The following is a 14703-nucleotide window of genomic DNA, read 5'->3' as shown; positions in this document are numbered from 1 at the left end:
AAGAATATTTATATAGGTATGATGATGAAGAAAAACATTAAATTAATTAAATATTGTAGTTCATTTTCAATTATTGTGCAGATATTTGACAAAAATTACCCTTTTGATTTGTTTATTCTCTATAAAATTGTACACATGCTTCCCACTAAATTCAGCCTTTCCAAACTTAGTGTCCTTGTAACATGTTATGCTACAACTATGATCTTTCCAGCCAGATTATTTCCACGCAGAATCACTGAATTAGGCTGCATAACAATTATTGTCATAAACAAATAAATATAAATAAGTAAATATAATGATAAATGTATTATAGAGGAATGGGAAGGCAGCCCTCTTGGACTTGATTCTAGAAGACTATATTGATTTCCCCTGTATCACAAAAACCAGGGTTGCATTACAATTGTTATATCTACAGCTAGCATTGTGTGGTGCACAAAGTTCAAAAAGTGATGTTTATTTTTTTTTTCAGTCATGATCTCTTGTGGAATCCCTAACAACCTGTTGTGGAACCCTATGGTTCCATGGAATCTCAGTTGAGAAAAGCTGGTCTAAGTAGTAATACTAACCATATGAGAAAGAAACAAGTTCAACCTATGCTCTTAGTACAAGAAAACAAATAGGATTTAAAAGGTATGGACCCGGTGGGATAACTCCCATGACTGGAATATAATAACTGAAGGATACCATTTGTTCCAAAGGAACAGAAGTAATAGAAAGGGAGGAGGTCAACAGAATTATTATTATTATTTTTTTTGTCTGCGCTCAGTCATTGCTGACCCTGCAGTGACTGCTTGGACGAGTCCTTGCAGTTTTCAAGGCAAAGTGTTTCGGAAGTGGTTTGCCAGAGCCTCCTTCCTAGAGCAGAGCCCAGCTGGCGCGCGCAGGAGGCGGGGTTTCCGTTGCTTCGCGCACTTTTCAGGCGAGCGCAGTTTCACGCTTACCGGCAACTGCTCCCGACTCCTTTTTGCAAGGCGCCGCCAGCATTTTTCCTCCCACCGGAGTGAGAGTCCCCATTTATCTACTCACGTGAGTTTTCAACCTGTTGGGTTGACAGGAACTGGGGAGGAAACAGGAGCTCACCCTGTTTAACGCGAAGGCTGGACTCGAACCGCTGAAGCGTTGACCATTTCTGGCCGGCAACTTTCAGTGTCATTAAGCCGCTGCGCCACCGCGCCCCCCACAGAATTATTAGTGAAACTAATAAATTGCCATGTTAGCCCTTCAGAATATAAAACCCCAAAATAGACAATATACAGGATTAAGTCTGAGTGCTCAGAGATTTTCTCCTTATTTAATTCCCCCTCCCTTTTCATATTGCTGATAAGATACAAAGTTAACTAATTAAAACTATTTTAAAAGCTTTACTAGTTAAGAGACATCAGCTGCAGTCCTAAGCTCATATTTATTTTTAGAACTGGGTTGATGTAGCGCAATTTTTTGGACCAACTGGCTCATCCAGGCAGAACAGGAAAAAATGAGATTCTGGCTTTTAACTGTAATGTGTATGAAAATGTAACAGCCAATTCTCATGAACTAGACTGAACTGGCTAAATAACAGGGAATAGTTGCATTGTATGTTAAAAATTGCAATAGAGTGCAATAGAGAGGTCTGGGTTAAAGTAAGTAGTAGACCATATAAAAGCCATAAGCTGGTGTCTACTGTCACTTCCACAACAAGGAGATAATGTGGATGATGCTTTTCAAAAAGCAAATTGCAAATCTTTCAAAGAGACATAAAGACATAGTGATGGGAGACTTAATTATCCTGACATCTGTTGGGAGACAGACTCTGCCAGGCAGGGTCTTTCAACACCAACTTTGTCTTATCCTGCTAATAACTCTCTTCCTCAAAGGGTGGTAGAACACAGAACAGAATCAGCTACATATATTTGATTTGATACTAATCAATAGGGAAGACCTGGCTGAGCAAGTAGAAGAAGCAGGAACATTGGAGGAAGTGACCATGTAATACTGTTGTTCTGATTTTAAGGGAAACTTAGTATAGTCAAACGTGCATGTTCAGCTGCAAAAAGTGGATTTTAATAAACTCAAAGCAGATAAGTAGAATTCTATGGAAGGAGATGAAGAAGGATAGGAATTTCTAAAGAAGACGATATTAAAAGTACAATTGCAAACAATTCCAATGAGGACAAAAAATGGAAGACAGCAAAAGAAGCCATTGTGGCAACATGAAAAGCTTAGTGAAGATCCAAAAACAAAAAGAGGAAAGGAAAGATCTATGAAACGTCAGAGCAGTCATTCTGACACTGATACCTGGAAAGATTGTAGAGCAGATCATAAAGAGAGTGATCTGTAAGCACCTTAAACACAGTGCAGTAATTACCATAATGCAGCATGGATTTGTCAAGAAAAATGTCTTGCCAGACTAATGTTATTTTATCAAATAATTTCCTTACTAGATTGTGGGAATGCAGTAAATATAATATGTCTTGACCTTAGAAGAATGTTTGACAAAGTATTTCATGCTATCTGATTAATAAGCTAGTTATTTAAGGTGGATATCGTAACAATTAAGTGGTTATATACTGGCCTGAAAATTGTACTGAAGGAGTTGTCTTCAATTGTTCCTTATCTAACTGGAAAAAAGTATTGTGAGGTCAGTCCTGGATTATGTACTTTTCAATATTTCATTAATTACTTGCATGGAGAAGTGGAAGGAATGATTATTAAAATTTGCAGAAGGTACAACATAACAGCTAAAAATAAAATTCAAAATGTTCTTGATAGGTTGGAGAAACAGTGACATCATTAAATTTAACAGAGATGAGGGCTAGGTTCTTTAGTTAGGAAACCAAATTCACATACACAGATACACAAAGGGTATACCTGATTTGGTAACAATATTTGTGAAAAAATCTTGAAGAAGATCTTGATTGCAAACTGAATAAGAGCCAACAATGTGATGGGACTGCCAGGAAGACAAGAGCGCTGCATCAACAGAAGTATGATTTCCAAATCACGGGAAGGAATAATTCTACTCTGTTCTGCTCTGGTCCAACTCCATCTGAGGTATCATGTCCAGTTCTTGGCACCTCACTCAGGCTCAAAGCTTTAAAAGACACATTCAAATCATAGTAAGAATTAGCATATATTAATGCATAGTTCTAGTTGCTTTTAAATAATTGTTGTATTAATGATTAAGCCTCCTTAGATCTGTGGCATCAATAAGATTTAAACAAGATAATTGGATATAGAACAGCACCGTAATAGACCCTTTTTTCTCATGTAGACAAGTATAGTGAACAGAACAGTTCCTCTTTTCTGTCAATTGAGTAATTGATACAATAGTTTAAGCCTTCATTTTAGGGAGGATGAATGTTTTTCCTCTGCATTACTGGTCAACTGAAACCAGGAATGGATTTATTTCTGGGCTTGCCATGATGGATATCTAAAGAAAGTGTTCTACCCAAGGCCTTGTAATATGTGTTACTCAAACTTAAAGTATATTTGAGTACAAAATCTCTTTAGTGAGCAAAAATAGTGAAGAAATCACTTCCACTGAACAGAAGCATAGAGAGCTCAAGATCACATGAAAAATCATTGCCTTAAAGCATAGTTAAAACATAGAGTATATGTTTTTAAGGCTGCTATTTATTTGTGAAATGACTTCTGGGTATGCTGTGTGAGACAATGAATGCATGCTGACATTTTGCTAGACATGCTGCTAGTTTCCCCAGAGCAGATCTGAAACTGAACTGGATAGCAGACGTAAAGTCCTTATATATTGCTTGTGTCCAATGGAGCAGAATGACCACAATCAATTATTAACTGCCATGAAGATGACAGTTGATAATCATTTTCCCCAACTAAATGTTTATAAAATTCAATTTCTTCTGTAATAGTTCTGGGGAGATATCTATCACAGTGAGCCAAAATGCTAAGGTTCTGTTTTGTGATTTGGCCCTTGTAATCTGGGTTCAGGCAATGCCAACTATCCTGTTTTTTTCAGACCAGTGCTCCTTTCTTGTGCTTTAATTCTGCATTCTGTAGAACATCTAGTCTGTCCAATATAACTATCCCCACACTGGCAATTTTGGTTATATAAGTCCCTTGCTTCTTAGTTTTGGCAATTTATCTTTATTAGTGGGCAGGTATTGCCGCATCTTGTCCACCATCTCCAATTTTACTCTTCTGCTTTTCTTTCCAGTATTTTTGTCATTCTATTAGTCATGCCTGAGATGTTTCAAAGGTTTTCATACTGTTCATCATTTTTCTTTTGTCATTGTGATACTTAATTCCTTTCGGTTTGCTAGTTGCATTATTTTGTCAGCCCTATTCATCCGTGACATAATCAGTGATCTTTTTGTTGAGATCGGCATTGTGATGCGGCATTGGGATAACAGTCTGTATGCAACTCCTATACTTTGTGGTTTAGACGTCCCTTGTTACTGTCATCTGTTTTGTGGCTAGCAACTGATGATGGGCGTGCCACTCCATTGGACACAGGCAGAATGTAAGGAAGTGATATTTGTTGCCAAGTGCAGTTGGAGATCTGCTCTGAAGAAGCTAGTAATTAGCATGTATTCACCGTTTCATCCAGCATTACCTAGAAATCATTTCACCGGCACACCTAGATGTCTCCCTTGTTTACCAGCTTTGTTCTTATTCTGACACCTTTCCCCACAACGTATTAATAATGAAATAAACTTAACTGTAGATTTGAATAGAAAAAGCATATATAACATCAGCTAAAAGGCTGGGTGAAAAGGAAGGCTGATTTTCACCACATGGATTAAGTTCTCTTTCTTAATGTGAATTTGAGAATGTGACAGGTGCTAAGGGACCTTTCGCAACTGTTAAGGGTAAGATGGTATTTTGGTCAGATGTATGGTGATACATTTGTCCATTAGAAACAGAAGCAATGGATGCCATGTCTTGCTGCACAGGAGTGAGCTTCTCCTGTGTAAATGAAAGCGTATGGCTGTGCAAAGCATTAGAAAAGAGGGCTTCACAAACTGCATTGGTGCAAAGCACCCTTCCTTGAAGAGTTAAAGCAGCTAGCATTCTCCAGGAGGCTAGGCATGGTTGCTACAAACCCTGTGCACATGCATAGACAACAAGTTATTATGTGTGAATGCAATTAGAAAAAGTCTTTGAAGCAGCTATGCCAAGCATTCCGAAGGACATGGGTATTATAACACTTCAAGAAAGGGTGTTTCTTTCCTGTCAGTGCATCTTGTGAAGAGCCCCTTTTTAATGCTTTGCACAGCCCCATTAAAGGTTATTGTTCTACTGTCTGAGATTCTTTAAAAGCTGTTTAACAAAGATGATGCATCTGTGTAAAATATATTTTTCAAATGATTTAATTTTTAAAAAATTCTGAAAACTTGGTTAAAGTCACAGAATTTTAGATAGAACCTGACTTTCCTGGTTCTATCTTTTCCAACCAATCTAATAGCAATTAATAATTATTTTAAAATAACTGGATGGAATGAAACAAAATCAATTATGATGTAGACAGAAAATCTCAGAAGAAATAACTGAGCAAATGAAGTTCACTAGAGAACATACTGTATGTCCTTTCATCACCAATATATGAATATGTTTCAGATATAGTAAAACATTACAGTGCCAGGTGTTTATTTTAGCTTCTACCTTTTAAATACAAGACTGGTGGAATAATAAATAATAAATTCATCAACTCATTGTTGGTTCCTAGTAGAGTTATGTGTCCAACTTCATTGATGATAGTTCTTTATTTAAAGACATCCTATATTTGCAAGAAGAGAAAGCAGGGCTTTAAAGTTGCCCATCAGTAGAGGAGTTAGTAAATGATTGCCAGCAGGCACACAGATTACTCTTTCTGTCCTATTGTGAATGCAATGTATTTTGATAAATTATTTATAGATTTACACAAATACACACACACACACACACACACACACACACTTATTAGCATATGATAGTTATAAAAATAGGTGCCTTTTGCTCATTTCTTGTAAGTGGGATTGGGAAGACTCAGGTTCAACTCATATATATATATATATATAGAGAGAGAGAGAGAGAGAGAGAGAGAGAGGGGAGGGAGGGGGGAGGGAGGGGGGAGGGAAAAATATTATTTTTCCTGTCAAACTCTTCCTAGAACTATAATAGCAATTTCACAAAGCCAGTATTTTAAGGCTAAGACACTTGAATAAGTTGTTGATTCTTCAGTTCCAATATTGACATAAGTAAGAGTGAATAGTTAGGAAGGAGCTGCTGACTTTATTCCTTCATGTTCAATATAAGAAGATGCCAGAAATACTAGCTATGGAACTGGGCATGATCAGAACACAATTTCAGTAAGCATGGTTGCTTTTAGCTAATGTTTGTTAGGAGCTATTTTTGAAGAATTCTCTTGATTTCAACTTCACTGACTACTAGACTAATTTATCCCTCATTAGAAAGAATACAATAGGGAAATGACTTGGCAGAGTATATGGAAAAACAGAAAGAGAAGGAGTTAAATATAGAAAGTGCACTCTTGGGAAAATTATAGCTCATCTTTCAAACTAAGGGGCTTGGAGTATTTTAAAACTCTTCACAGTTATCAGAATTTAATGTCATTAAAATTAAAAAAACAATGCCTTCCTTATTAATGTTCCCTTTTATGTAAAGATTCTATGCAAATGACTATGCAGTAGTTACATGAAAAAAAAATCTGATACAAATTAATATGGTGAAATAGACACAGCATTATGTTTATAACATAACTTTAAAAGTAGAAATAGATGTTTCTCACCGTTTTTCTGTGTAGCTTCTAAATGACCATTACTTATATAGTTAGTAATATTTTTCAGATTAATTTAATAAAAAATATTTCTGTTGTAAAAACAGTTCAGAATTGAAAAGAATGCATCATTCTCTCTTTAAGTTCAAAAATCAAGTTTAAGGCAGCATGAAATTCACCTAAGGGGTATATATTTTTAAAATAGTAGTGATTAATAGCAATCCTGTACAAATCACTTCAAAAATATGAATCCTCATTTTGTTCAAAGGGAATCCCAACAGAGTTATTTCCAAGTGGAACACAGTGCAGTGTAAAAATTGTAAGCTTATCAAAAATCACATAGATTTTAATTAATCTAATAGATCACATAGTCATTAATTCATTTTCAGCCTTAACTTCAACACCCTCAGATTGTCAAATACATTTCAGGATAAGAAATACTGAAACAATGTATAGTATATAAATTACTCGTAAAGTACTAATGTGCTATAATTTTCCCATATTAATTTCCACATTTTAATTATCCCAGTTAGGGCTACCTGCAAAATCTGGACAACAACCAGATGTGAGATATTGTGGGAAGGCTGAGAAAGGAACAGAAGAGATAGCAATGTGTGAGTCAGTCAGGTGGACGTAAATTTGGGAAAAAGCATTGCTAAATATTCAAAGAGATTTCCACTTTACATAATTCACTATAAATGAAGCTGAGAAATTCCTATTATATTTTCCAAGATTCTTCATTTTCACCAGGCTAGCATTAAAGATACTGAAATTTGTATAGTTCTTCTCTGGTCCAGCTACATGGACCTTGACACCAGATGACAGCAAAGAGATACAGAAACCCCTACCTCTTTGCTGCCAGCTAGCTATCTTCAGAATTTTTGCAGCCAGAGCTGGTAGCCCAAATGCTAGTTGGTATATGAATTTTTAAGAAAGCGCAGGTATGTGACATCATATATATTGCCTACTCTTAATAAATTATCCATATAACCATTTAACTTCGGTGATAAGACAGTTATGGCAGCACTACACCATAACACCTGGGACCAGTTTACACAAGCATTTTACCCTATTACTGTAACATCTGAGGCATCTGAAACTTATGTAACATCATGAGGCATATCAGGCAGTGCTCATCCCATTCTATTGGTACTATTTTTCCTCAGAGTGTCTTTCAAAACATTATTTTGGATGATTATAGAACTTGTGTATTACTGAGGAAAGAGTACTTCAGACATGCACTAATATAGTGTGTGCTCTCAGAGTCTGAACCAATGTAATATATAAATTACTCGTAAAGTACTAACAGCAGAAGGTTGCTAGGACCTCTGTTGTAGGAAAGGAATTTAAGATCCAAAAATTGTGGGAGGTTGAGGGGTGGGGTAGGTAAAAGCTATTTCTAACATAGGGCTGTGAACAACTGCACAATTAATTTTAACATTTTAAACCTTCTTTCTACACAAATTGGCATGTTCACAATTAACGGACTAAAGAGAGAACATGGCAGCATTTGGAGTCTGCAATTATAGTGCTATTTATATTTTATATTAAAAATGACTTTCCAAACACTTCCCTTTTTTTCTTTTTGCACTCTCAGTGTTATGCGTTTGCATTTCCTTGAGTTCATGTTCTGAATACCATGCTGAATTCTGGAGAGTTATCCATCTGGTTCAATCTGATTTGTGAGAAGTAATTGTTAAATTTTTGCACACATTGCAACTTAGCCAAAACTCACATTCATTCAGGTAGAGCAAGAAGGAAAACCTGGAGCATGTCTAACTGGGATTGGACTTTGCATACAAAGGCAAAACCAGACCCCTGATAAGGTCATAGTTAGTGCTTTCTAGACAGCAAGCCTGGTCAGATGGAATAAGAAAAATGTGAGTTACATCTTGAGTTGGGGCAAAAATTGTGTTACATCAACTAAATACTAAGCAGAAATGTAGACCATAGTTTAGGTTTGCAACCAATGCAGCCAGGTCTTTATTGTTTACCTCCATAGTATCAAGAAATGCTGTCTAAGTCATGGGGAATTCTTTACATTAAATTTTTTTTTTCTGGCAGTTTTACCTTCCAATGTCTTCCAAAATTTCTCAAGAGTAAGATACAGTAATCCTTCTTTACATGCTATATTCATTAAATACAGAAGATATTGGATGAAATTAATTTAATTATTAACTATTAATTAAAGAATTACAGTTTGCTAAAATAAATCATATTAAGCCCATAAAGTTCTTTATCATTTTTCTCCTGACCTGCTAAAATGTAATGTTTTACTTCTGCTTCTCTACATCAAACTTTTTCTTTATTTTCAAAACAGAGATCTGGCTTAAAGTTAGTCTACTAACCAGGACTTTAACCTGATTCTGGTTAGTAAACTGTTGTTTAAAGTGTCAGTGTTTGGCATGCAAGTGAAGAAAGGAAAGGGAGGAGGAAATAGCTCAGGATTAATTCTGACCTAGTACACTGGAGTAATTATATCTGATATATGTCCAATGACAATACACTGGCACAATACATTACTTCAGTAAGTCCTTACCTCAGTGGTAGAATATCTGCTCCGCATACAGAAAGTCCTTTCTTGAAGTCCTGATATTTTGAGATAAATCTGAGAAAGACAGCTGTGCTGGTAAAAGGGCAGAAAGAGATATACAACACCACTGTTGAGGATTAATGGAACCACATGCTCTCCTAAGTTCAAAGCCTGCAGGAAGAGCCAGAACTTAAGGGCTTTCCTAAAGGCCAGCAGGATAGGGACCTTGGAGAAAATATTATGCCTTAGGCAGCAACAGAGAAGGCATACTTCCTGGGCCCCATTAGATGGTATTATTTAAGCAATGGACCTGGAATATGCCATCCCTGTCAGATCTTACTGGACTTATGTAAGTACCTTCCCCCAAGACACTTTTAACCTTCATGTGTATAGGCTGAATATCTGCAAAGAGCTAAAATGGTTTGATTTGATGCCAAATGATGCATATTCTCTATTATAGCACCTGCCTCCTGGAACAGCATCCCCCCAAGAGATTCCAACAGCCCTGACCCTGCTCTCTTTTAGATGAACCTTAAAGACCTGGCTCCTTCCCAGGCACTGGGTTAAGGTAAGGTGTGAACTCGTGTGCTGGTTTTGTTGTCATAGTGTTTGTCATCTCCCTGTTCAGCCATCTTTTCTTTTTTATATATTTTTTATTATTATTTGACTTCTTATGGTTTTCATTTGCATGCCACCCAGAGGCCTTTTGAGTGGGCAACCAACCTACAAATGCAATGAATAAATAAATAAATATTTGATGCCAAGACTTCTTGAGATTCAGCCATAGCATTTATTTTGAATGTTAGGGCCTGTCCTTGGAGGATAGTTATGTAAGAACAAATGAAGGACTCTCAAACTTGGTGCAGAGAGTATTTCCTCATTAATGAATTACTCTACTTCAATGAATCAGTCATCAACAGTAAAGGACAAGCAGTCAAGAAACACCCTGCAGTCAAGCACTTGGTAGAGCAGCCAAGAAGGCCTTGGAAAAGATTTTCCAGTGCTGTGATGTGTCTATGCCTACAAAGATCAGAATGTGCAGGCAATGGTTTTCCTTGTAATACTCCATGGAAGTGAAAGTTGGATTTTGAAGAAGCAGGATAGGAAGAGCATTGATACTTTTGAATTTTGGTGCTGGAGAATACTCCTGAATACAAACAAAGGAATAATTAAACATATCAATCCATTTGAGGCACAAATGACCAGGCTCAAATTATCCTACTTCAGACATATTATGCAAAGACCTAGGTTTTTAGAAAAGTCTATAATACTGGAAAAGATAGAACAGAAGCAAAACAGAGGACAACCACCAACAAGGTGGGTGGATTCAATTACAGTGATGATTGGTACACCATTGGAAAACCTGAAGAACCAGATTGGAGACAGACCTTCCTGGAGAAAATCTAAATGAGCTGACATCAACTCAATGGCATATAATCAGTCTAGTTCAATGGGGGGTAACCTGTAACCCTCCAGAGGTTATTGGATTGTAATCAGATTGCTGTAAAATTAAACTGGGGGGATTTAGGATCAAGTCATTCCTCAGCCATAGAAGCTCAGTGGGTGACTTTGGACTAGTCACTATTTGCAGATCAATTTACCTGATAAAACTTTGTGGGGGCAAAATAGAAGAGGGACTGCTGTATATAGTGCCTTGAGCTCCTAAAGAAAAGGGAAGATATAAATCTAACAAATTAATAAATATAAATGCATGTCCACATTATATCACCACATTGGCTAGAGCTCATGGGAGCTGGAAAGTCACACACTGCCTGTTCCTGTTCTAGTGAATCTTTGTGCAGGAATTCATATCGGGTTTTTTTAAAAAAACCAAAGTAGCAGCACATTTTTTAACATGGAGATTAAGCACTGTTCAGAGGGCCTTTTCCCACTTTACTTAACCATGGTACAAATATGCACTGACAACATTTTGGGGGTGTTTGCAATAATGCTATGTCATTGCCTTCATTTTGCCCCCAGCTGAGGAATGAGACTTGTTTCAAGTGTTCCAGCATTAAACTCAATATTTTCCCCCATTATTTTGATACTGACCAAGGGCAAATTAAGGTATATAAAATGTGTGAGGCTATTACAAAATCCTTGGAGGGTAGTCCATGATTATGTCCATAAAGATAAGCATGTTATACGCCAGCTATATATATGAAATTCCTGCATTTCATAATGGATTTGCAAAATAAGACTGAACAAATATGTGATTATATTAATACTTAAATTCTTCCTTGATTTTTCTGAATAGCTGTATCAGTACACAGTCAATGAGAATGTGGATACTTGAATAAAATAAATTGGTTATGGAAAATCTCCCTTTCTTTCCAAAGGCAACATCTCTCAGTTAGTATGAAATAATTTGGGCATATTTTGAAAGTAATAAACAGCTGTAATATTTTGAGCTAGAAGAAACAGTCTAAAATGGGAGGGGCTGTTATGGAAGTTGAAACAATTGCTGCAAGTATGTGATGTAGGATTAATAATGTTGGTGTTCGATACAAAATTGTATTTGCTTCTGCTATGTTCTTCGTGTACATAAAGCAAATGTTCCATTTCATAATATTGGCTCAGGACAGTTCCTCATTTAAAGAAGTAGGAAATGTTGAACATGCGTAAGCATTTGTGGATGGTCATCAAAACTAATTTCAGCAGCCTGATCCCACACTAGTAGACTTATTGTAGATTTCAGACTGGGGTTCAATCTAATCTCATTTCTTTTAGAAAAGAAGGGAACTATTGCAAAATAGCCTTAGTGATTCTATACATTTCATCTGAATAATTGTTAAATACCTGGCATGAACTCAGCAAAGCAGTAATACTCCTGTACAACATTAGAGTCTGGTGCCATCCCTTGCTATACTCCAGCCTATGCGAGCCTTCCTTCATTTTTCTAACTGGGGCTCAGCAGGACTTGAGCCTTTGGGAACATGGAAACTGGGCTTTGGAATGCTGTAGCCACATCATGTTTTCTCCTCTGAAGTATTTACTGAATGCCAGACATTGTATAGTGAGAGATCAAATGAGCGAGCTGCCCAGATTTATTCCTGTTCTATTATGGTATCCCCTCTAAGAAAGGCCAATTAGAGATAAGGATGAATGGCAGCTAGAGCAGACATTGATGATGATATTATATAGAGGAAAGTAGTGGGGAGGGAGCTCATTAGCTCAGAGGATGCCCATCAGCAACTGTGCTTGAGATCTATTCAAATCTGGCATTGTGTCTGCAATGCTATCTGCACTAGCCCCTTTCTCTACACATAAAAGGGTTATAAACTCTTCTCTGTTTTCATGCTGCTGCTGGCAGTTTGCTTAATAAACCACCTCACTGGCTAACTCTGATATTGAGTATCAAAGGTTTCACAGTATTTTCTGCATGAATGCCCTGTAGTATTCATTCTAGCCTTATCTCTAGTAAGACAAACTTTTCAATTATTTCACATATGGTAAATTTTAAAACCAAAGTTTGATCATGTCAAATATGATAGCCAAGTCACTGTGAAAGTCAATCTTAAAAATAATATATGGGCTGATTCCTAGTTGTCCTATTCTGCTCTGCTCTGTTCCATTTCACTCTAGGTCCAAGAGAAGCAGACTGCAGTACACTAACCAGTAAGATAATTTCACATCAAAATTCTGTTTTTCCTACAGCTGTTGCTTTCTCAAAACTGACTTCTCTGGTCTGATCTTGATCTCTGGCCCTGCTCTTCCAAAGAACTGGTTGTTCTTAAAGGGTGTTTTAAGGCTTTTAAAGGGGCTGAATCTGCAGTTTCTAACTCCAATGATGTGGGGTATGATGGGGCTACTCTAAGCATGTATTTTCTGCAGAATCTAGAAAAATCATTCTTCAGCCTTGAAGTAAGTGACAGCTCCCTAGGAGATGTCATCTTCTATCCTTCTTTGAAATTTGCAAGTTGTAAATCGAGGCCAGAAGCAGTCTAGTTTTGTCTCTGTCCTAGATCTGATCCTATTGCTTATCTTCCTGATCAAGTTAGTATTACTTGTTTTCTGACTTGCCCATGATATGATGGCTGTCTTCAGTTTTAAGTATTTTTCTATATAGGACTTGCATAATGCAAAGTTATTTTCTCTCTGTAACTGCATAGAAGCAAAATATTTTTATCATTTCTGTTCAGAATAGCAGTGATAATATAGCACTGATAGAGATTCCAGAAAGCAACAAAATACATGTTAATTTCAGATTTTGTCACATATAATAAACTTGGCTGGTGAAACACTAAGGCTCCAAATTCACAGCTGCATTGAATTATGCATCAATATTAACTGATTACAAAATTATATTGTATCCAGCATTTTATTCTCAAAAAGTATGCGTGTGGATTTTTTTTTAAATGACCATAGTAAGAATTACGTTGCTGTTGGTTTGAGGACAGATGAGTTGATCCTATTTGCCTAAGTTGTAGTCAAATAGTTAAATGGAATTACAAGTTTTATTCTCAAATCAAAACTTTACAGAATCATATAGGATCCTCTAAATAGTATCAAACTATCATAAAATGCAAAGTACAATTTGCATTCCCTCACATCCCATTCTGTTTGCAAACTTTAGCAACCATATTTTCATTCTATTACCCATCTCCCACCCTTAGCATTCCGTTGATTTGCAGTTATACATGTGGGAAGACCACACATGCCTAATAGTTTATGAAAAGGGCTAACTGGATTGAATTCAATCAGTAAATGCTGGCATATTTTATTTTCAGCAGCATTTTGAGTTAACTTAGGTGCCTAAGGATTTTTATTTATTTATTCATAGTTAATTAGCAAAATACTCATACAAAATTGGGCAGCTCAGTTATTTGCCAAAGTTTGAACCCAAACTTACTTTATTTGCATCCTGTCCTGTTCACCAGAGTAGGGAACATCAGACATTTCTAGATGGGAGAGTCACTGAGTCTAGGAAGATCATCCCAATGCTTTTAAAATTCTGAACTTGCTGATTTCTCTCAGCCATGGGAAGACTACTTCAATTGCCCTGATGCTGTAAAACCACTGGCCTCCACCTCATCTTCTGTGCTTTGATTTTAGTGCTTCACAGAAGCTGGCTGCTATGTTTCCTTAATGTATATGAACTGAAATAGCTGAAATTAGATATTATTTTGAAAATAAAAAGCTCTATTTATCAGATGACATCTTTTACATATAAGGAAGATTAGCTAGTTGTTTTTTTAAATGTGCATGCATGTTTGTGTATCTCCAACAAAGTCTGCTTACTCAAATCTATCATATTATTTGGAAATAGAATATGTTAATCTAAATCGATGGAATTTATAGAGAAATAATGAGTTCAGAGCATTAGGTTAATTACTGAGGCAGATTGTTAACACTGGGAAAATGTTTGTTAGCTACTCAAGCCAACTGTAAGCTGTGATGCAGTATAGCTTTGTGGGAAGCATATTTTATATATGAAATG

The 14703-nt window shown here is 36.5% G+C and overlaps 1 long non-coding RNA gene across 2 annotated transcripts in view; it reads left to right on the top strand.

Moving 5' to 3' along the window:
• LOC112540846 (uncharacterized) overlaps positions 1-14703 on the top strand; it is a 43992-nt gene that overhangs the window by 27029 nt on the left and 2260 nt on the right. For both annotated transcript variants that reach the window (XR_003084901.2, XR_015796409.1), the window contains exon 3: positions 9724-9831. This is a non-coding gene — a long non-coding RNA (uncharacterized LOC112540846). The remainder of the gene's footprint in view (positions 1-9723; positions 9832-14703) is intronic.

The sequence above is a fragment of the Python bivittatus genome, unplaced genomic scaffold (assembly GCF_059951505.1).
Source record: "Python bivittatus isolate LINGU-HERP-01145 unplaced genomic scaffold, Pbiv_v1 ctg000330_np1212, whole genome shotgun sequence".
In the NCBI taxonomy this organism is placed as follows: domain Eukaryota; kingdom Metazoa; phylum Chordata; class Lepidosauria; order Squamata; family Pythonidae; genus Python; species Python bivittatus.
This window is presented reverse-complemented; position numbering and strand designations above follow the sequence as displayed.